Source organism: Gobius niger, assembly GCF_951799975.1.
Source record: "Gobius niger genome assembly, chromosome: 21".
NCBI lineage: Eukaryota > Metazoa > Chordata > Actinopteri > Gobiiformes > Gobiidae > Gobius > Gobius niger.
Genome location: NC_136872.1, coordinates 14,107,025 through 14,131,312, shown reverse-complemented (window position 1 = coordinate 14,131,312; position 24,288 = coordinate 14,107,025). Strand labels below are relative to the sequence as shown.

The following is a 24,288-nucleotide window of genomic DNA, read 5'->3' as shown; positions in this document are numbered from 1 at the left end:
ATCTTTGCCATGTGCCTCCTGGCCTGCCTAATGTTCTGCAGTGCCTGAGTGCTGCATTTTGTACACTGTAATGCTGTTTATGTCCAAGACCACCTTATAGATCGCTTTTATTGAGCGGCTTTCAGTTCTGGATCAAAGGCGCAGGCAACCACAGACGATCCACAATGAGTCGTTAAATTCAAACAGGCTTTAATGTTGTGGAGAGGCGTAAAGGAAGGCACTTCTCTCTCTGCCTCAGAAGATTGATGAGCAAAAGCTGCTGGCTCAGAGTCAGCATTTAAATGAGATAGTAAACACATCTTTTAAAGGGACGCTTCTCTAATCTAATTTTACACTATTGACACTTTTATCATTATCAGCAGCTTGTGTTCCTTTGGTGGATGGGCCTGGTAATGGTACGGCATGATAGAGCTGCCGACATCATCACCGCGATTTCACAAAGTTACACAGATGTTAGACCTGAGAGACATGATGAATGCATGCTGCAACTTCCTGTCTCTGAGATGTAACCTGGCATCCGTGAAGGAACAGAGGAATAGACTACAGAGCTGGAGACTAGCTCAGTTTACAGTTTAGGTTAATGTTTATCCTGGTAAAGGGTTTCCCTTCAGCTCACTGTTTTATTCATAGAGTCTGGTGCAGGCGTTTGGACTGAGAGGAGGTGCCGGGAGCATCATTGACACATATAGTGTTTCACTTGTCATCGTCTGTGATGAGCCGTCAGCTCGGCCTCTGTAATGATTTTTAGATGAGCTTCTGGACAAGTTACAACATGAATATGTCATTTATATTTATAGCAACACTGGACCTGCTCAAGGTTGACTGAATCGTAAATAAGCCCATCCATCACTCGATCCGTCAAGGTCTTGAAAGGTGCTTACAAATATTAGATTTGAGTAAGTATTTAGCCCCCTTAGAGACCAACAGGCCCGGTTAGAACCATGAGGCCATCCTTCTGTGGACCCACCACCTGCAGGAGGAGTCATAAGGGGCAGGTCCATCCATCCATTTTCCATTTTCTTCCGGACAAGTGGAAGAAAATGGATGGGTGGATGGATGGATGGATGGATGGATGGATGGATGGATGGATGGATGGATGGATGGATGGATGGATGAATGGAGTAAGTATTTAGCATTTCTGAATGGCATCTAATGAAAGATACCTCATAAACTGCGCAGGTAAGGTATTGCAAAGTATGATTTCCAATGATGCAGATGATATAACTATTCTACCGGTTAACCCAAATTAAATATTGAATATTACTGAGACTAAGTGGAGGATGGAGCAGTGTTTATTGCCACTGGGGTTAGGTCCGCTCCGATTCAGAGGAGCATTAAATTATTTTTTCATCTAGCATGGGGATTGCTTATTTAGCGATATCTCTGCTCCCAGATCTTGTGGCAATCATGAGCGCACTTGCATCATGGCGGCTTTTATTGAGTTCCTCCTCTCATCTCGGGGGTTTCACAGATGAAATAGGGGGCTGGTATTTGTGACATGTTGCAATATCAGTTGTGCATGAAGGGACGTGGCTGTTTGCAAAGTGAAAATAAACATCACAATGAATTTTGTCCTTGTGGCATCTGCACAGATTTACCACAGTTTTTTGCTGTCGATAATTCTTGGCTGAACCCTCGTCCGTTTGACATTTGGCCGACCGGAAAAGCACCTGTTTTTGCAGTGCTTTTGTGACTTTTAGCTTTTGGCGCGGACACTTTTGGAACGTCCTGTACGGTTCAGTGAGCTGTAACAGCGGACTCAGTGTCACACACACACAGACGGCAGCTACGTGTCAGGGTGTAATAAAAGAGAGCACCCATCCCGCGCCCATGGGTGTTCAGTGGCAGCAGGTGGGGCTCTGCTAATGACAGATCAACATCGGTAAACCAACAGGAGAGGCCTGGCTGGCATCCACACCGGACTGTCCCGTTCAGTGATAGGGGTAGGATCTATGCAAATCTCCTGTCATAGTGTAAGGGAGACTCTAGTTCCTTTTAGAGATGGGAATAAATATCTGGTCAGTTGTTGATGAAGTAATTTAGCCCATGTACTCATAGAAGTACTGTCCCAAGCCTCGTCCTGTGTATGTCTTCTTTCACAACAGTATTTTGCGGACTATAAGTCGCTCCGGAGTATAAGTCACACCAGCCAAAAAATGCATAATGAAGACGAAATAACAAATATAAGTCGCTCTGGAGTATAAGTCGCACCAGCAAAAAATGCATAATGAAGACGAAAAAACAAATATAAGTCGCTCTGGAGTATAAGTCGCACCAGCAAAAAATGCATAATGAAGACGAAAAAACAAATATAAGTCGCTCCGGAGTATAAGTCGCACAAGCCAAAAAATGCACAATGAAGAGGAAAAAAACAAATGAGTCACTGTGGAGTTTAAGTCGCACCAGCCAACATGGTGCACCGTGGACAAGCCTCTCCCGGCAGCACGTTGTTCAAGCACCCATTTGTCTTGAGCTCATGGCATGTCCTTAAATTGACATTCTTTTTACCCATGTACTTGTTGTAAATACAAAACAATGACAATTCCCTGATAGTTAAGCATAAAGCAAGCATGAACTTGATTATAGATTGTTGCAATATTAGTTTAGTTTAGTTTATTTCTTATTTGGTGTCTTGCACCTAAAGGTGCCCAGCCCGCATGGGCTTATAAGACACAAAAATGCAGGCAGACAACCGAAAAGCATTAAACAAAGAGCGTCCTCTTCCGTGTAAGCCAAGCACTTAACAAAAACTTAGACACATGAAATGGCTGATACTTGAACAAGAACTTAAGCCTTTCCTCATCGGACATTTCAAACAAATGTACAGCAGCATCAGACAGTTTACAAAATAATTGCCTTCTCGGTTCATGATACAAAGGACAATAAAACACAAAATGTAATTCATTTTCAATATCATTTAACTGACACAAACTACAAGTCCGCTCCTCCTCTGGAACCGAGTGAAATCGTCCCGTCTCCAGTGCCAGGGGCAGAGTCCCGGACCTCAGCTGAGCACAGACTGACCTCTGACCTCTAGATAGGTTCAGGGTCACATAGGGCTCAGGACCAAAATTATCTTTAATCAAAATATAAGTTCTCAACTTTAGCTTACACAAGACATCATTTAACCATTTAAGTTTATACTTTTCATTCATATTTATGGAAGTCCCTATACTTAAGGCCATATATTATACATATCCCTTTTAGAGATGGGAATAAATATCTGGTCAGTTGTTGATGAAGTCATTTAGCCCATGTACTCATAGACGTAGTTTAGACATATTTTTCCTGATAATTTCTAAGTGAAGCCTTGTGTTTTATTTCAGTCCATTGCTCTGCGCCGTCACCAAACACAACGCTGACTCATACTCCTCTGTTTACGGTCGGCAGTTTGTCAAACAGAAGAGGTTGTAAAAGCCGTGAAAGTGACAGTAAACAAAATGTGCATTACCGGCTAAGTATAGGACAAGCAGAGTGGAGGCAGATAGCACCGGGATATTTGACATGTTAGCAAAAGGACCAATAAAACGTCTGCACTTCGAAGCCTTTGTTCCGAGCCTCTTTTCATTGTTTATTGCGCTGTTACCACATTGGACAAGCATTACCTTCTTAGTCAAGGAGTGCTCGATAGATTCCAGTAAATCGACAACACTGGCTGAGGAGTTCCTGCTCGGAGAAAATGCCGGCTTTTGTTTTAATGCCACCAAACAGTTGATGATAACCTTTTCAGTGGAGCGTGCTCGCGTGTGATTGATGGCGTTTGGATGCGGTTCACACCACGAGCCGGTGCCCACTGCTTCTTACCATCTGGACGGGGGTAGACAACAGAGGCACCTTTACTGTGATGGCGAATAGAAAAGGCATTATGCAGACATCCATGCTGCCCAAAATAACACTGTGATTTTAGGTGAAAGCACAGAGTATCTATTCAAAATGGGACTGTTGGCAGGTGCAAAACACATTTATTTCACCCTCAGTGTCGATGTGTTTGAAGCACTGGGAGTTTGGGCGGATTGCAAATGTATTCAATAAATTGATCAAAATGGTTTAAATGGTTAGATTAGTGTTAGTTTACAGGAACTGCTTTTGCTTCTTCAGTAATACCCAATACAAGCAGATGAGCAGAAGTTACTTAAAAATTGCAATATATTTTTTATAATAGCGACTATAGCGATACACAGTACTGTTTCAAAAAAGTTACACTACTTTCAAGTTACTTTTGGCAAAATATAAACTGAAAAGTGCAGTCAGAGATTTCCTTCTGTTATGGAAATCCAACTGTATATTATTATATGTCTGATACAATCATATTGCCTATGTTTTATGGACAACTGACATTTATACATTGTAGCCTTTGTGCAGCTAAAGAGACATCATTGTGCCCACTTCCCCGGGGTCAGGGCCTCTAATCCGTAATTGAAGATATTGTGTTTGTGTCCTCGCTTTGGCGACACATGTATCTCTGTATCTTACTCATTTCGTCATTGTCCCTGGACCCCTTAGATCACTCTGACCTGTTACACCATTGGTCCGGTCTGAAATCGTATGATCTTGCGCTGTCTTTGTGCATAAATACTGTGAACTGTGAACCGTTCCTCAGAGCATCTTGTACCCGTGTGGTACTTGGTGTGTCTCGTCGCATGCATGTGTCAATAAATGTCCACGTTAGATTCATGACAACTATTCTCCCGTTTTCATTTGACATAGTCTCAATGTTTACTATAACACTTTTCCTTCACTTTACCCCATCCTCAACTGCAGATCTTACACAAGTGTCCAGCTTCATCTAGTTACTTGAAGTTTAATGACTAATATATTACCGTATTTTGTGTAATGGTGTAATGTTATACTCCTTAGTTACTGAAAAACTCATTACTTTTGTCATACGTTACCCAAAACAGCGGGAGAAATTATTGTCATTATAATTCAATGTATTATAATTACACACTATACTTTGTTACCGATGTCTTTGCCTTTCTTCAACCCAGTTTTTCCTGAAGGCTTGTCTACCACCTCGCTACCACTGCAACCAAACATGAAGTGTAATTACATCAGCCTGTGTTCGATTACACCATGTAAAAGCTGCATTGTTGGTGTATTGCTGCGCATGACGGAGCAGACATAATGTGTTCATTTATCAGCGTTGTATCGGCTCAATTGCTCTTGTAACATCGCCACACACACCGCCCGACCAAAAAAAGTCACTACAGAAAAGTACATCCCAAAGATTCTCAATGGGCTAAGATCTGGACTCTGTGGTGGCCAATCGATGTGTGGAAATAATGTCGAAAAAGGCTGATGCTCAGGGACAAACTGAATATGGAGAATTACTCAGAATATCAACTTTTTGTTTCTGAATAAGTTTGAAATGTGCCACAGACAGAGCATTGTTATCGGATTAATGGAGCTGAAGGTCATAATAACATTGTGATCTTCAATACTAGGCAGTGGGTCACGACCACAAGTGTCTTTGCATTTGTCAGTTCTCAAAGTTGATTTGCTCTCTGCTCCTTTCCCAGCTCGGGTTGCGGTCTCGGAAAAAATGTGCTTCGTGACAGTGTCTGCCCCCACCGCGCTCCTGATGTCCTCCACAGAGCCCTTATAATTGGTCCATAATTAGTAACAGCGGGTTGCTCGGGAAAATTAGCATGTTGTTGGACCTACCGTCGTGAATTGCTCCTTAAATACTGGTTTTGTTTGCAGTGGAGGTTAATAAGCTTCCCGTCTCGCGCCTTTTTGGTCATTTCCCTCCATTCCATTATAGCACATTGACTTCAATTTCCCATATTGACGATTTCATTTTCTTCTACAGTGTTGATGACTGGCAAAATCCCTCTAAACTCTTTCTTCGCCTCTTGAAACACTGCTGCTTTGCTTGCACTCAAAAAAAAAGTTGTTATTCCAAGTCCACACCCCTCTTTTTTATTTCAGCTTCTCTTTTTTTTAAGGCATGAACTTTTTGAAAAAAACAAAGAAATACATCATTTAAAGAGCTTTGGAAACCTTCTGAAGCCACTCTATAGATTAGAAAGGGCCCGCCATTTGTTATTCCCCCTGATCTCTCACAGCGAACACATTTGACAAGTTGTGTATTGCGTCATGGAAGGAAGAAGGGACCAACTGCTTTACGTTGTTTACAGAGTTGTCTCATCGGGGGTCGCCTAAAGGTCTGTGATATTTGTAAAGAAAAGGCTGCGTGGTGCTCTGGATGGGTCCTTGTCTGCGGCGACAGGAGTGATGCTGTGTATGTCTCTGTGCAGATAATAGGGGCCTATTGTCAACTGGAGAATACACAGAAGTAAATGAGACTTTTATAAGGCTGCGCTGTGTAGAAAGTGGAGTAAGGGCGCCCTCTTGTGTTGCGACGATGGTGGTGCAGGTCATTCATAAATTCATTACTTGACTTGTAATGAATAAAAAGGCAAGTAATGTATATCTATGAGAGTCGTCCTTTTTTTTAATTGCATTTTAAATCATGCAAATTTATATATAAGCAGTAAATTAATGAATAAAATGGGGGACCCATGCCACATGATCACAAATCTTCATTTATTTTTTACGTTTTAATTCCATACAACATTCCTCATAGTGTATTTTGTATTCTTACCGACCAGTAGAGGGCAGCAAACCCATGCAAGAGAAAGGCTACAGGAGAAGAATAGGGATAATACTGTCTCTACTACTACACTTAAAATATTGTTTGATTTCGTTTATATACTCTGTCAGATTAAAAGTGTCAAATGCAAAAACATATACATTATCAATACACACAAACTTCATATTTGCCTCTGTTTAAAGGGCTGTGCTGTGGTTTGAGTGACTGGTTTCTCATGTCAGTGGTTCACAGGCTATAATCCATCACTTTGTGCTGGTCTCTCTGACCTGGCAGAACAAGCATTAGAACATTAGTTGTATTGATCACATGCCTGCTCTCAGGGCTCTATATGTCAATCTTAACCCCCTTTTTTTCAATGGAGGGCAGTCAGGTGACACCATGTATGAACTGCACTTTGTTTAGATATATTACTGTTTTGTTTCAATGTAGCACTTTGATAATGATTTACAAAGATTTTTCTCAATCAATGAAATCTATCAACTCTTTATTGTCATTTTAAAAACAACACTGACATTTTGTTGGAGCATACAACAGTGCATATACGTAGTTTGATCCCATTCATAAATACCCACTGTGTAAACATACACACTACAGTAACACTCTCTATCGGCAGCATCAAAGAGGCAGCGCAAAAACAGACACACTCTTTATGTCTTGGCTTTTCTTTATTTTCAACATTATTAAAGCAGTACTAAGTAACTTATTTACCTTAATAAATCCGTTCTGTAGTCCCTGTGGGGGTAATACAAGTGTTTATGGGATGATTGGAGGGTCTTTCATCTCCCCCTGGTGTCTCTGGCCAGAAAACCATGTTTGCAACTTGACTGTCCCCGGTGCGGAGAAAGCAATACACACTAATGTAATCACGAAGAAGAAGCTAACAGGCTAACGGGCAAAGCTAACTGCGGGCTAACGTCACTTTAAACAGTATTTACAGCCAAGTTTGAGTGAAAAAAAATATTTCCATTGTATAATTGGATGCACAGTAACCCTCTCTCCCTTCGCCTTTCCTGTCAGCGTAGTATTTACTCTCCAAGACAATTAATAAATTAAAAAATCGTAACTTGCTACTACACCTGCAGTTGCGCTTATGGCCTCTAGGGGAAAGAGTTACTTAGTACTGCTTTAACACATAATGATTATCATTGAAGGCGTTAAACTATGAATGAACACATGGGATTATGAAGGAAACAAAAACAGGTGAAACAACTCCAAATAATGTTTTATACTCCAAAATCTTCAAAATTGACGCCTTTTATTCTTGACATTTTCTCCATGAGCTTCATGAAGTCGTCTTTTGAAATAAGCTTTCAACATGTTTGAGAAGTCAAAACCATTTCTGTGACGACATCGTGAAGCTAGCTGAGAAAATGTAACCAAGTAATTAATGTGTTCACTCATGAATGAACGACTTTGGTGAAAATCTATCATAGGAACAGTTTTGAAATGAAAGGAAAAAGCATTTTTTTTAAAGTGTCCAAACTTTTGGCCTGTACTGTAGATGTAATTAATCCAGCAATAAGCCTCAGTATTGGGGGAATGTCAGTGATGTTACTGCACGCAAAATGGGTGGCAAGAGTACATAGTTATTTGTTTTTGACTCAGAATATTGAGGATGATGTTCAGAATGAAAATGACTTGCAGTCGCTTTTTATGAGAGTGGTTCAACAAAGCAAGTCAGACTATAATACCGGAGGAATAAGAAGAGTATGAAAACCTCCTAGTGTATAGATGAGAATCAAAACAACTCTCTGCTGACATCTGCTGGACAACACATGCACCTTCACAATCTCTTCTGGTGGAGAAAGTGTGGCACGATGAGTGTAGTACTACAGTACACTACAAACATCCATCACGCTGTTGTGTACACGACACGCCTAAAAATAACTAAGGATTTATATAGCAATGATGAAGTCAGCTCGAGCAAAATGTGCATCAATAAAGAAATGTTTTAGATGCAGAGGAGCACTGTGTAGGAACTGCTGCTGACTTCAAAGGCTGTTTATGTCTTTTTCTTTTTGCACATGCAGCAGCTTCTGTGTTCTTCCTTGTACAGTCACCACACCTAATCATCTTCCTCTTATAGCGCCAGGAAGTGCGTACTGCTCTGTGTCTTTCCCTTTGCTGATTGCCTCCTAACAAGACAACCGATAAAGCTATTGTGCCGTATAATGCGGTGCTCGGAATAGCAACTGCATAACTTTTTTTGCATATTTTGTCTGGCGTAGTCTCAATCACCTTTACCTCCGTCAGACTCATCTCTCCAGACAGCTCTTGTGTTGCAGACGGCGCTTCCTTTACTGTGGCTGCTTCTCTGTTGCCTTTGTTCAGTGAGTTCAGAGGACCGCGGGGCAGCTTCCCACCTACAGCTCCAACCGATGAGCTCTGAGTCACCTCGTCTAATGGCTTACACAACGCTATGATGAAGAACCAGAAAGGGAAAAAAAAAACTGCCTGGAAACACTTCTGCATGTTCAGCTCAGGATGAGAAAAGGTTACCTGTTCTCCCGGGCTAGAATCGTGCTCGTTTGCCGATATGGGGGACAAATGCTGAATAAATTGTGCTTGGGAGTAGATTTGTGCTTGTACTTGATGTATTATGTACAGTTTTGGCCACTGTGCCCTCTTTCATTATTAAAAACAGTGGCTGGAGCGCTGAACCGCAGATCCAAAAGCCAGTGGGTCGAACCCCAAGCTTTCATTTGTACATACTGAGCGACCCCCAATTCCATTAGTCGAGCCCAGACACTAGAGGCTCTGGTTTTATACATACTTCATGAGTGTGTGGAGTGAATGAATAATGCTTGAGATTGCTTAAAAATGTTAAAATATAAGGCAATGTGTTTATCTTTCATTTCGTTATTCGTTATTCTACCAATTCCACTTTTTATTGGGAGTAACTTCTGCTGTTACATAACCATAGCGTAATTTTTGGCTGGCTCCGTCCATCTCTGATTTTGAGCCGTAAATTATTCAGCGTCGCCTGCCTCTTCACATTGACAGGGGGCTTCGGTTTGTTTATCAGTTCCCTCATGCTGTGCCGCGCGCCGTGTAGGATGTAGCATTATCCGAATACTTTTGCTGACGTCGTCTGATTCACATGCAAGTTCTTCACCCCGATGCCTCTGGGGTTTTCTCACACATCGACATGGAGCAGAGATAGATAAATCATTAATTTATTCCTCATTAATTGGCCGGACCCGGAAACTGTTGACCCTGAATTTCAAGCGCAGGTTGTTTTTTTTTTTCTCGTGTAGAATCTGTAATATTTATACCTCCACAGCCCTTTGTCATACAGCCTTACATATTGATGAATTTACCTGCATTGCACAGTAGTTCCCTGTGGGCACGGCACAGGCTGTACCACTGACTGCTATGATGATGTTCTGCTTGTGTGGAAGAGATAAGGGTTGTTTGCTCAGTTTCTATTTTCATTATTCGCTATCATGATAGGAGAATGATCGCATGAAAATCCTGCAGGGTTTCCCACAGCGCTTTCCTGTTTAGGCGGCCGCCCAAACAACACTGGGCTGCTGCCTTAACTAACTTCTGCTGCCTTAACTAATTAACTTCTTTGAAAAAAAAAAAAAAAGAAATCCTGGGGGAAACCCTGTCCTGTCACACAATAGCTTGCCAAATTCCAGGGTAAGTTGCTGTTTTGCCCCCTAAGAGCCTCCAAAATAGAGTTGTAGCTATATACATTAGGGATGCACCGATACCAGTATTGGGTATCGGGCCGATACCACACGCTTGTACTCATTCATGAAGTCCCAATACCAGAAACCGATCCTACAGGACCCAGCTCTCCAAACAAACTGGAGAATTCTTTAGTGGAAATACAATATTCCACATAGAGCAGACTTTATTATGGACAACACTCCCTAAATCAGAGTTTGTGCTGGATTAAATGTTGTTAGTGCTGCAGTGTGGAGTCTGCAGTGTTTACAAGATACAGGCTAATGTTGCTAACTATTGTTTTATGCCCAGGGGCTTATTCATCTGAAAACTAACCCAGTTACTAAAAAGTCCTCCGCAAATCCAAAACAAAGAGATACAGCATGTCCATATTGAGCGAAAATGATCTGCAGCAAAAGAATCAAAATGCTGTAGTTAGTCGCCAAGTTGCTATAAACACACGAGAAAATCTACTCTCGTAGTAGTAAAGGTGAAAAGAGACCATTTAGCTGCAGTAATAAGTAATAGATGATGAATAAAGCGCAGGCATTGAGGAGCTTTTGGACGTGGGCTGTTCTGTCTATGATGGACAGTAAAATAAAAATGAAAAATAATATTGAATTTAAATAAAAGGCAATTCTGCTATAACTCATCTTAAAAGTGTAGCCTACTTTACTCAAGGAAATGTAAATAAACCGTCTCTTCACTTCAAAAAGTATGTAGAAGAAATTACCTTGTACTCGTATCGGTACTCGGTATCGGCAAGTACTTAAATGAAAGTGCTCGTACTCGTATTGGTTTTAGAAAAAGTGGTATCGGTGCATCCCTGATATGTCAAAATAACTCAGGGTTTGCGTGGGCCAACCAGTGTATATATTTATCAAACCATTAAAACACATGACTTTAAGAAACAAACAAATCTGGACCAAAACGAGGTAAAAATGGAACTCATTTTGAAAAATCAAGACTGAAATGTAACTTTTTGCTAAAGGTCGACCGGCATGGAGTTTTGGTCTCAACTTATATAGCACTTTTCCACCTACATTAGGCACTCAAAGCGCTTTACAGCAAGGATCCACTCACCCATTCAAACTCTCATTCATACACCAATGTACGCAGACACTGGGGGCAATGTGGGTGAATTGTCTTGCCCAAGGACACAACGACAACGTGCACTTTCAGGAGGTGGGATTTGAACCCCTGACCTTCCGATCATGAGACGACCCGCTCTACCATCTGCGCCACTGTCGCCCTTTTGTGGATTTTGATTTGCCGATGCCGATATTGTTGGCCGATTTTTAAAAACGTCTCATCTATAATCCCATGTATGATGCTTCTAAACGTCAATGTGTCAGAGTTGAACTGTGACAGCAGGGGCGCATCATTAGGGGCATAGGGCTGATTTATTCAGGGCGGCACGGTAGCGCAGCGGTTAGAGAAGGTCCCGGGTTTGATTCCCACCTGGACGGGGCCTTTCAGTGTGGAGTTTGCATGTTCTCCCCGTGTCTGCATAGGTTTCCTCCGGGTACTCCGGTTTCCCCAACCACTAAAAACATGTACAATATGATCATTAACATGCACTGTCCCGACCAAATAAACCAATAAATAAACATTTATGCTTAGTAGATCCTTCAGAGGAGGCTCATTTGAAAGAAAAAGATCAGCAGAAGTGTCTATCTCTTATGTTTCTTAAATTATACGCAGAAGTCTACAACATAAAATATATAGTAGTTGTACAAACTTCTGGCTGATTTTCACCGCAATGTTTCTCAGCTCCTCTGAGGCTTAGGAAGTTGTGGGAGGGTTATTTTAAGGTTGGCTCTATCGCTTTCGCTTCTGGAGACATCAGACTTTTAATGACATAACATTGAACTATAGCCAATATTGTATAATACCCAATATGGGTATAAATATACCCATATTGGTATAAATATATACATATTACCATGCCATTTTGTTTAAGTCGTGTTACCATAAACTGTGTAAGTCTCAGTCCGATGGAAGACCTGTGATTTTACGATATACTGTGTCCTCTTGATATATGGATAGTGCGTCATCTAATACTGTCTTAACAATAATTTGGTGATGTATTATATGTTGCCATGTATTCCTGACCCAGATCCTCATATCTGTAGATGGACTCCACTCCTCCTGATTGTTTGAAGGATGGGTCTTACGGGATTAGACAAATATCTGAATGGGGGCGATGAAGCCTACAAAATGCATTTCAAACACACTAAAGTAAGTATATGGCACAGGCTGGTTCTTTTGTGTGATATTGTGGGCCGGGGGTTTTGCTTCTGGCTTTCAGTATTGTTATTCTCCCTGGGTGAGCTCCTCGTTCAAGGTTATGGCTCCTATTATAATGCAGGTGACTCTGGACTCATTCCACCCGCCGCCGCTCGGCCTCTCCTCGCCGCGGCCAATTACAAAGAGCTCAGCGTTGTGTTGACGTTGGTTCATTTGACGCTTCTTAACCTTCACAATAACCCCTCGCCGAGTGTTTACGTGTTGATGCAAAGCTGGACGGAGGATATAACCGAGGAAGCAGTCGGCCCCCCGCCCTTGCACTCTCGCCTTACGTCGCAAGAGGAAGTCGGCAGGAAGGCAGGTTAATAGAGTGGGCGCAAATTGGCACTTGATTGCACAGCGGTCGCCTGTTCCGTTGCTGAATTGGGCCGCCGCCGCGCAGTTCATGAATTGAATCGAGCGTGGGCAGGACCGCGAGGCTGAAGTACTTTTCTTTCTATCTCGCTCTTTTCATATGTCACATCAGGCGGAACGACGTCTGCAACAAGCCTTCTCTCGTTGTTGTACTGCGCCCGATTCTATAATTCTGCACTTTTCAAACGCGTGTGGGTTTGACAGAAGGAGCAAACAAAGCTACCTGTAGAAGTGGGAGAGAATATCAGGGTCGCACAGCTACAATGGTACATGCACATCTTTCTCAGACAAGCACTATCAATTTCTTATGGCGGCTGCCTCCAGGGGTTGCTACACTGAATCATTGAGAGGCATCACAATTCAAACATTGGAACATTGTGGAACGTTGGACATTGTATGCACAGTTCCGAGCATTATTGTCTAGGTGTAAAGTAAACTAGCGGGTTAGCAAGTTGCACTCATGATAGAGTGCAGAAAAATGGCGATCTGTGACCTCTTTCAAGTTTGACTAGAACTAGAAAAGTGTCAAAAAAGACCTTTCTCCTCTGCGGATTTCTGTCTTTCTCTGCAGAGCTTCAAAACGCACTGAACAGATGGAGCTCTACTGTTTTTATTGTACCAAAGATGTTGTTAGCATTTAGCGTCTCCTCCTCTCCTCTATGGGGCCAAACGGTGGTGAAGTTAGAAGCGACCAAGCTCTTCCACGTTTCCCCTATTTAAATATGTTTACATGAAAAAGTTACACGATCCGAGTAAAGTTACACAAAATGAAACATGTCGATTTTCTAAGCGGATACAAAGATCACCTGGCCTACCAGACACTCCTCTTTTATTTCACGATTTGACCCTCATCGGTCCAATACACTGTTTTCTTCTGCCCTTTCGTCTGTTTTAAATCATTTGGAAAATATAAAATCCTTAAAACCGGAGCAAGAAACAGCGTTCGAAGCGCTACTCATATTAAAGGACATTTTTGAAAAGGCCTCCTGCCACGTGTTACTGCGACGTATCTAGCGTTGCTCTAATTGGTTGATGTCGTCTGTCAATCACGCCCACCGGGAAATCGTTGAGATCATGCTTGCTCCCAGACTATATGTCTTTGAAATATCTATGACTAAGCATGCAGTTTGGCAGGCCAGGCAAATCAAAAGGGGTACTATATTGTATGGCGTAATAACACCGTAGGAGCACTTCGACGTCCGTGCAGTGATATCTTCAGAATTCTTTAGGGTACCCGATTCTTTGTGTAACTATACTTGGATCGTGTAACTACTCATGTAACTGTGTTTAAATAGGGGAAACGTGGAAGAGCTTGGTCGCTTCTAACTTCACCCCCGTTTGGCCCCATAGAGGAGAGGCGGAGAGGCTAAAGGCTAACAACATCTATGCTCTTTGTGCGTGACTGAGGGCACGCACAACGACCAGACAGGTACGCATCAACTCGTCTAAGCTCAGGCAAGAACATATCTCAGCGTGGAAAAGCGGTGGCCAGTTCCTTTAAACAACCTTTTTCATTGCGGGGTTGAACTCTTCATCCTGCAGCTCTTCATCGTATCTGGCAAGTATGTCAACATCTGTCGCTAACAAATGCTGACTTTTAAGACTTGGCTGGAGAAACTATGAAAATATCACAATTTCTTTTGCTGCCTCAGAGCCTGACTGAACTTACTGATTTCCCTTGCCGTGCTCAAGCAGATATGTGCCAAGAGATCCTCCTATATACATTCATAAATATGCATGAAAATGAGCGAGTATTGGGAGTTAATACCACTGTGATTAAGCATACAGTACACTGATTCAATATTTTCTCTCTACCCTCTGGCCCCATCACTGCCGCTTCTTGTTCTTGTCGCTGCTTTTTTCCTCATCTTTCTCTCAGCAGGGGGATTAGTTAAAGGCGTCTCCTGCAGGAAAATACTGCCTATGTATCGCTCCTGCTCTCTCACCTTCTCCCAGTCTGTCCCACTTTAACGAGAAGAAGAAAAACCATATACCATTCTCCTCAGCGGACTTCTGCTGCCCTCTGTGGCGTCTCAATACGCGTTGAAATTCTACAAAGTCTGCGAGCCGGCGGAGCAACTGGCGAGCTCTCACTTTGGGGAAGGGAAAAGGAGGGGGCTTGGCTACTACTATAGCTGCCGCCGCTGCTGCTGCTGCGCGTCAAAATTCAAAACTCAGCCCCGAGGCACGCAGGCTTTTTTTTTCCCCTCCCACTTGTGAGCTGCCCACCTATAAGCCGGGGCGGACGCATAAAGCCAAGTTTGGATCCTTTCGTGTGTGAGCAGGACGGCAGAGCTTGGTGGAGGGAAGCGCGTCTGTGGCTGTGTCTTTTTTTTTTTTGGCTCCTCTTTGCCTGTGCGCCAACTGCGAGAGTGCAACGGCGAGAAATCTAGCGGGACTTCCAGATCAGTAAGCGAGAAAGTCTGGAGGGGCAGCATGGGCGCTCTCATGGTCATCTTCTCCCTGCAGACGAAACAGAGACGCAAGCCAACAGGTAGGCAAGGGGATGAGATGCTTGTTAGAGATGAGAAGTTTAGTGTAAGATCGGTCTTTATAGAGAAAACTTGCCATAAACGATAACTGTCTTGACTATAGCGATGGCAATATTGTGAAGTTTCTTTGTCTTTTCATCAAATTGGGTCAATGCAAACCACAAAACACTCTATAATGGAAACAAAGAAGAAAAAGCATGACTGAAATTAACTTAACCATGTGCTTGAAATGTGTCTTTGTAAAGAAATCTGTATATCTCACAATTGCTTGTATGCAGCTGTATAATAAATAATAGAAATTGCGTTATAGTGAACAAAAGAACTTGAACAACGGCTGTCATGATGCTGTCTGCGAGACTTCATTGGAAAGAATGATGATATTTAGCAGGCTGTTTCAGAAACCATGCCTAGAAAGTCGTAATTGTTTTTTGGCCTCTATTAAGTCTGCTTTAGAAATACTTTTAATTATGCTTTTCGACAAACAACCAAATCTTTCAGTTTGCATTTTGCGCGCACACGGAATAATCATAACAAAAGGATTAATTATACTGCAAACTGTTGCGTTCACTCCCCTTGGACAAATGTATTATTGAGAAGGACGAGGAAAGTGTCAAAATGTTGCATCGTGGAGCTGGGCTTTAATTTGCTCTCAGAAAAATAACTGCTTTCAGGGCTTTATCATTGTGAGCACAATACGATGCGTCTGCTCTTTTGTGATAGGAAAACTTTTTTAGTTTTCAGAAATCTTACGTAATATCTGCTCATTGTTCGGATGTCAAGTCAACAGCCCTTGAAGCCGACTTCAAAACTGCGCCGAGCACTGACAAACTGGCCGTTTTTAGTGAAGAATAAAGCGTTCTTTCAAATGATGGCGGACAGCAGGACATTTTTCATTGGCTTCCCGAAAATGGGTCCTACTGTCTGTTATCTCATTTAAATTCAGGTTGCTGTACCTCAGTAGTGCATGAAATTGACTTGGAAATTCCTACCCCAACCATACGTCGCGGCGCAAACTTTCAGTTTGTGCGACTTCGTTCCATTTGCTCTTTCCAATATTGGTTTTCCGGTGGCGGAGCACGCAGCACACTGCATTTACTGTGTGCCAGCCTCGTCGCCCCGGCTTATGTTACTCGGATGTCTGACCCACTATAATGTGTTGATCAGTATCACTGTCACCGCCAGAAAAGCAAAGGAAGTCTAGTGGTTATTAAAGAATGAATGGTGATTGGCCTGATGGCAAGAAAACCTACTTATTTCATAATATAAAAGCTAAATAGATACAGGTAAAAATCACCAGGTGATGTTTCTTTGGGGGGTTGTCGTAGTGAAATGAATGGGGGAGCCCTGTGTGAATCTCTGAAGCAATAGATCAGAGTGGGATGATACGTGCAATGTAAGCACTTTTCACTGCGAGCTGGAAACCACAGAGGGAAATCGTTGACCAGGTGCTGCTGTGGGACGAGTAAGGCAACAAATACTACAAGCAATTCTTCAAGCCAAAGTGACGAGTATACGAAGCAAAGAGAAAAAAAGTGTCTTGTTCTGCCTGTGCCTAACAACAAAGTACATTTAAGTGCAGTTACACTTAAATGTACTTTGGAAATAAGATCTTACCTGCCTGTGGAGCAATTACCTTGTACCTACCATGCAGTGATATAGAATGGCTTTTCAGTGCTATAAGAGACAGATCAATCAAAAAGGACTTATTTGAGCTTGCAATCATGTTAAAACATTATTCCCTTGTCAAAAAGCAAACCTGGAGTTGTATTTCACATAATGTACACAGGTTTCAGTGCCTGGGATTGTCAGGGACGCTTTGTCTGCATAAGTGATAACATTTGTGCAGATTAATGGGTTAAAAATCCTAAAATATGATTGAAAAACTCCAATTTCGGTTTAGTGTTTGAAATAAATGCTTATTTGTAACTGTTTGTATGTTATGATACATCCTGTGGTGGGGGCCACGGCTTGATGGTGTGGGGGCAGCCTGACTACAGCATGCACTGGGAAGGCTTCAAGGAAAAAGGTTGAGAACCACTGGTCTAAGGCATGGCCACAAATGTGGTGGCAACTTTATCAAGTCTAACATGAGAGATTCCTCTTTTCTATTCTGTTTCACATAACATACAGGTGAAACTCGAAAAATTTGAATATTGTTAAAAAGTGCATTCACTTCTGTTATTCAACTTAAACTGTCAAACTAGTATATGATAAACTCACTACATGCAAAGTGAGATATGTATAGCCTTTATTTGTTATACTTTTGATTATTATGGTTCAGCTTGTAAAAACCCCAAATCAAAAATGGACTGTAAGCCATAATCATCAAAATTATAACAAACAGAGGCCTGACATGCGTCACTTTGCATGTAATGAGTTAACATCATATATTGTTTTCACATTTTGAGCTGAATTACAGAAATAAATGAACTTTTGAACGATTGTTTCACCTGTGTTTGGTCTGCTATGGTGTATCGCTCTGTCAGCATTTCGGGATTAAAAAATAGCTCCTTTTTTTGTTTACAATTAATGTGATTAGACCTGTGTTTTTTATAATGAGGTTTTGGTTGATAACGCTGGTTTTGAACATGTCAGACTGAGGTATGAGCTGCATATGTATTCCAGATCACTGTGGGCTAAACTGCACACTGAACATGTAGCTTGTGCATAAGACTCTATGGAGACGAGATATTTTCTTGTCCAAAAAGTCCTAACCCTCTCCTCCTCTGCTGGATTTCCCTGTTGAATTTGCATGTTGCACTCAATGAGCCTCATGAATAAAATTAAAAGCCTTTACCACAAACCTGATCAGGCAAAACACTTCAAATGTTTTACTGCCCACTCTAATGTGCTCATTTCGTCTAGATAGCTGCACTCATGGACACGACAAGAGACAGTGGCCCAGTAGCTGCATTTAGAAGCTTTTCAATCCCGCAAACCTTTTTTCAAACGCTCTCAGCGCTTCGAGCCAGGACCGGCATCACTCGATTGCCGTTGCCTGGCGTCCTTGTGTTTTTTTTTTGCACTTGGTTAAAAATCTCTTGTTTGTTTGCGCGGTTAAGAGCTGTTAGAGTTGAGTCTGTGTAGGCGGGGAACAGGAGCCCTCAAATGGAAAAAAAACATTAACTATGACTCAGACTACCACCTGGAAAATAATGCTGCAGCTGTGTTTACTGCAAATGCATTTAAATGTAGTACGACAACATTTTAAAACATTACAGCGCGTTCAGGAAGCAAACATTATTCTTCTGTTTAGACCCTGGATTCCAGAAATGATTTGATGTTTAGTTTTAGGCTGCTACGTAATGAAAAAGGTCTGAGAATGTTCGGAACCCACTGTTCGTTTTTGAACCCACTGTTCGCCATTTGCTACAGGATATTGACAGCATGTGCGTGAGAGCTGTTGTTTTTTTTCCTCTTCCCTTTAACACAAGACGCGTAAGAGACGTCCAGTGTCGATCTTGACGTTGGCCATGGATCTAAGCCGTCTGGTGTTTACAGAACTATGGACCACTGCAGGGAGAGCAGCTGTCAGTTTTAAAGCGAGCCATGCCGCCAATCAACATGAGGGCCAAGAGTAAAGATACACAGTAGTAAGCAGATACGCCTAATAATGAGAAAAGATGTACGAGTCGGTTGTTAGTTTATCAGAAAATGTATAATAATGGGAAAAAAAGAGGATTGTTTTGTTACTGGATGCCTATTGGATACTTGAGATTAATTTAATGACATCATAGAAAAAAGGGGAATTACATGTAAAGCTATTTCCTATAACCACACTGCACAGTAATGTAGAAATGTGTGTCATTTCAATGAATCTGACACTCATTTTTACACACGAATGAATGTAAAAAGGTTGCATCTCAAACTCCAAACGGTGTGAATTGTCCCAGGTGATAGTGACGCTTGTAAAGAGAGGAAGCAGCGTCAAAGCAGGTCACAGAATCATCAGGCAGCTATTTTTCCCCTCACACAAAATGGGAAGGAAAAGACATCTGAAGAAAAAAAAGTCACAAATTGTTATGAGCTGGTGAGAAAGATGCAGCGCTCTGGAAACTTCAAAATATATCGGGACGGGAGCACAGCATGTGTCAGGTGTGCCCTTAAAAAGTAACATAGTGTGACTGAAGCAAAATCAAGCATGAATGCATTATCTCCCAGTCATTTTCACCAGAAGTACAGGATGTTCAGTGCGCAGAGACATTAGGAACAGGAAAACTCGACCACTATTGATCAAGACACATCTCAACTGGTTTAGGCACAAACTAAAGGTTTTATAATACATACATATATACTTCCTCTTATTGCAAACACCTGGGACACTTCAATCCATCAGTCTTTCAGTTTTACACGATTGGGAGCGTGAAAATGTGGAAAAAAATATCTCACTTATATAATAATATAATAATATATAATAATTGTGAATGCAGTGTAATCAAAAAATATCTTAAAGCAGTACTAAGTAACTTATTTACCTTTATATATCCTTTTCGTAGTCCCTCTGTGGGTTATGCAAGTGTTGTTGGGATGATTGGGGGGGTTTTCATCTCCCTCCGGTGTCCCTGGCCAGAAAACCACACTTGCAACTTTCCTGCACCGGGTCGGAGGCCCCAATACACACTAACAGAATCATGCAGAAGAAGCTAACAGGCTAACGGGCAAAGCTAACTGCGGGCTAGCGCTGCTTTAGCAGTATTTACAGCCACGTTTGAGTGAGAAAAATGATCTCCATTGTGTAATTGGATGTACAATATCCCTCTATCCCTTTGTCTTTTCTGTCAGCGTGGTATTTACTCTCACGGACAAGTAATGAGTAAAAATACGTAGCATGTTATGACACCTGCAGTGGCGTTTATGGCCTCTAGGGGCAAGAGTTACTTAGTACTGCTTTAAGCTAAATGAATGCATTATCTCCCAGTGCTATCATTTTCAGCCATTGTAACCAACCTGAAGTGTCCAGAAGTACAGGGTGTCACCACCATCACCTGGGACACTTCAATCCATCAGTCTTTCAGTTTTATACAATTTGGAGTAGGGCTGCACGATATTGAAGTGACTTGCGATATGCGATACGGCTGTGCAATATCGCGATAACGATATTATTGCGATATTTCACCAAACACGATATGCTCCATTTTTTTCAGCAAATTGTGTCAAAAGAAGACTTAAAAAACACCCAATCAGGAACAAGGGTGGAATTAAACAAAACTAGTGAATGTTAGACTAAAACTGAACTTTTACACATGACTTCAATGGATGAGTTTGTGTTTGCAAAAAAATGGGTCGATCTCAGTCAGACGAAGGCTATGGTGATGTTGCGATATATTGTGGCTTCTCGCGATATGGATATTGCGTCAGCTAATATCGCGACATGATATTTTGCGCGATATGTTGTGCAGCCCTAATTTGGAGCTTGAAAATGTGGAAAAGATGTTGTTGTTTTTTTAAGCGTACAAAAACTTGCCCCACTGACAGATTTCTGGCAAATTCACTTACAGTATTTCAAGATCATAATAAAAAATAAAAAAAAGATCGGTTGTCTTCCAGACATAATTACACACACACTTTTGTTCAGTGATGTTGAGACTATAACCTGTATTTTACGTTGTGTCGTAGTGTAACCTCATTTGCCTAATGCAGTGACACAGTGGACAGTAGCTCCATCTGAATTGATCATCTGCCACACACCAACTGTGACACGCTGCCCGCTTCACAGCACCGCTCGTCTCGTCGGGACGTGTGGACGGGCAGCTCGGTACAGTGTGAAAGATGGAGTGAACACTTGTGCCCATGGCGCCTTTAGTATTCCTCCTTCATCTCTCCGCAGGTAGCAGCCTACTGAGCCGCTCCACCGCTTTAAGTAGATCATAATGAGAAGTCCTTGAACGCCACCGAAGCCCAGTGGTCATTTGTTAAGGCTGTATGGGTTTTCTGCACTTTTACACTCATCATGGCTTGTTAATGTGGATCTGAGAAAAGGGAGGGGGGACTGATGAGAGGAAGCCTCACACTTTTGGAGGACATCCCTGCATTTTAATGAAAGCAGCCTTGACTTTATTTGACGGCATGCCTTCTGCTTATGAAGCTTGCATATGTAAAAAACAGTTTGCTAAACCCATGGCCAAACCCTTTCCATAGACTTTCCAAACAGGTCTTGACTTTCAATTCAGTTATAATGTGACGACTCTTTGAAGTAAAGCAAATTACGAAAGCTCTTTTTTGCTCTGGTTTTCGCGACCGAATGTGATAGAGACTTGTGGTTTTCCCACAAAGAGCTCAGTCGTGGGGAAAATTGCTTTGTTGACTTGTTTTACGTGTTTTATGTTGTAGACTTCTGTGTATAATTTCAGAACCATAAGAGACAGAGACCATTTTTTGGGTATCACATGCTCATTAACTCTGTATAGTCTCATTAACTCTGTATAGTCCCTTTAAGCTAAGATAAGGTGAGATCAATAAAGTATCATCTTATCTTATCTTAAAGGGACTATACAGAGTTTAAAAATGTTAAAATAATGTATTTTCCCCCTACATGTTCCAGCCATGTCCTACACCACAACTGCCTCTAAAATCCTGAACTGTCACTCAAAAAGGTGTTAATTCGGAAGTCCCGTCATGCACGAGCTTAATATAGAAGCTGCAGTTACACGTATGACCTGAGATGGCAGTAGTGAGCATAAATGACAAACTTGCATCTAGCCCCTTTAAGTATCAATGAGCTTTAGTAATCATTTTAGGGTTAGGTAAAGGATAGGGTTAGGGTTAAGGTTAGGGCTAGGTTTAGGGTTGGCTATGAATAACCGTATTATTAATAGCCTATTGGTATGTTAACAGATAAATATTATAATAAGCCATGTGTTAATACGTTACAAGCATATTATTAATGCTTATTAGTTCCTTATTAATACTTAATGAGCACATCTTAATATAAAGTGTTACAGTTTGTTGTTTTGGAAATTTTGTCTTTTAAACAAGCTCTATCTGACTAAACATGAATAAACATCGCCCCCTGCTGTCACAGTTCAATACTGACACGTTTATAAGCTTCATACACTATAGACTATTTGAAAGTTTAAAAAAACAAACAAACATCAAATTTAATTACTTAAAATATCCGCCTATATATCAGCCATTCATAACAAGCCCCTTCATAACGTTATCGGACACCAACAATCCGCCTGACCAGCTCTTCATGGTCAGGCGCCTGAATACATTAAGGTGGCTGACGGTCCCTCGTTTTAAAACCCGAGGAGACAGATCATTACCTAGTGTTATGTGACTTGTATGAATATTGTTTTTTACAGTATGTTTTCTTATGGGAAGGGCTTTGTGACCCTGGTCTGTGTAAGGCGCTATATAAATAAACTTTACTTACTTTACTTACTTACATATCGGTCGAGCTCTAGTAAAGATTCTTTTTCTGGTAATTGGGGTATTACATTGGGGGTACAGTGAAGACGCTGCCCTGGATATTTCTGGAGACCACAACAAAATGCTTAAACTGATACAACTCGCCAAAAGATGACTGGCTATCCAGACGCACCCGTTATCTCTCCCTGACTTAAAGCGCTGTTCTGATGAGCTTTGAGATGTTGGTATTCACATTTTTTTTTTCCAATTTGGAGCCAAGACATGAAGCACAGCACTGCCAAAACTCATGAACAGTTTTTTTTTTTTTTTGTCGCCCAAGGAAACGCACAGAAAGCCGCCCAATTCCGCAAGAATATGACTAGGGAGACGGAATAAAAAAAAATTGAAATGTTTTAAGCTTTTCATACTGCATGATATTATTCTAAGAAGGAGATTATGGTCCCTGGTATCTCATAATGAACTGTGCAGGGCAGAGTAAATGAATTAATTTAGCAAAAATGTAAAAGAAGCATGCGTACTCTGATATGTAAGCGCGTAGACTTCCTCCCCTGGAATAAGATTGCGGCTCCTATACAACTTCCGTCTGTCTTTTTCCTTGTGTTATCGGCGCAACGTGTAATCTCAAACCTTTTCAAAGGCGCTCGGCCATTATACTGTATTGGGTGTTCTAAATTAGCATTTAAATTGAAAAGCAAAACCATCGCAGTTGGCTTTTGGAGAGTAGAGTTTCCATTTTGGCTCCCGGGCACTTGCGGCGGCAGTTTGTTCTGTGAAATTAATCACTCCGCTCCCGCCGGCCGAGCTGACCAGTGTTAAAGGGCTCACTTAGGACCGGGATAATGGCCACGTCCCCGAGCTCGGGGAACGCTCGGCAGGTGCGTGAATGTGATCCTGGCCTCTTGCTGACTGGCGTGTGTGGCCGTTTAAGCAGCAGGTATAGATATATAGTGGCTTGTGTCGTGTGAGAAGGAAAAATGAGCAGGTACAGGCTACAGTGGGTAGGAAGCAAAAGAGTCCATTATATATACTACTGTATTCAACAATCCATGTCTAGAATTAAGGCTTCACGATATGAAAAATAATTACGATTCTCGATAATTGAACTTAAACTGACCGTGCATTATTGTTTTAGGCTGTATTTGCGAAATCTCAGGCAGATAGAAGATCTCAGGGACTTTGTGGTAGATTGTAGCTTCTTGTGATATAGAAATGGTGTCACTTGTAATACTGCCATACCAATAAGTAAGGGATAATGCCCGACGAGGTGTCCATGACCAGAAATAACTGGACAACACGGAGGCGTGAACGGTTGCTACCGTGAAGTCCAGTTATTTCTGATAATGGACACCTCGGAGTGCATTTTCCTGCTTAGACCATGTTCCCACAAACTGTTCATTGGGGCCTTCTTGCTTGCTTGTTTTTTTTTCTAAATCACTTTTTTATCTGTTTTACCTGAAGCTAGTTCGAGCT

General features: G+C 41.7%; 1 protein-coding gene across 3 annotated transcripts in view; it reads left to right on the top strand.

Moving 5' to 3' along the window:
- Nucleotides 1-24,288, top strand: part of kcnip4a (potassium voltage-gated channel interacting protein 4a) — a 162,811-nt gene that overhangs the window by 79,399 nt on the left and 59,124 nt on the right. The window lies entirely within an intron of this gene.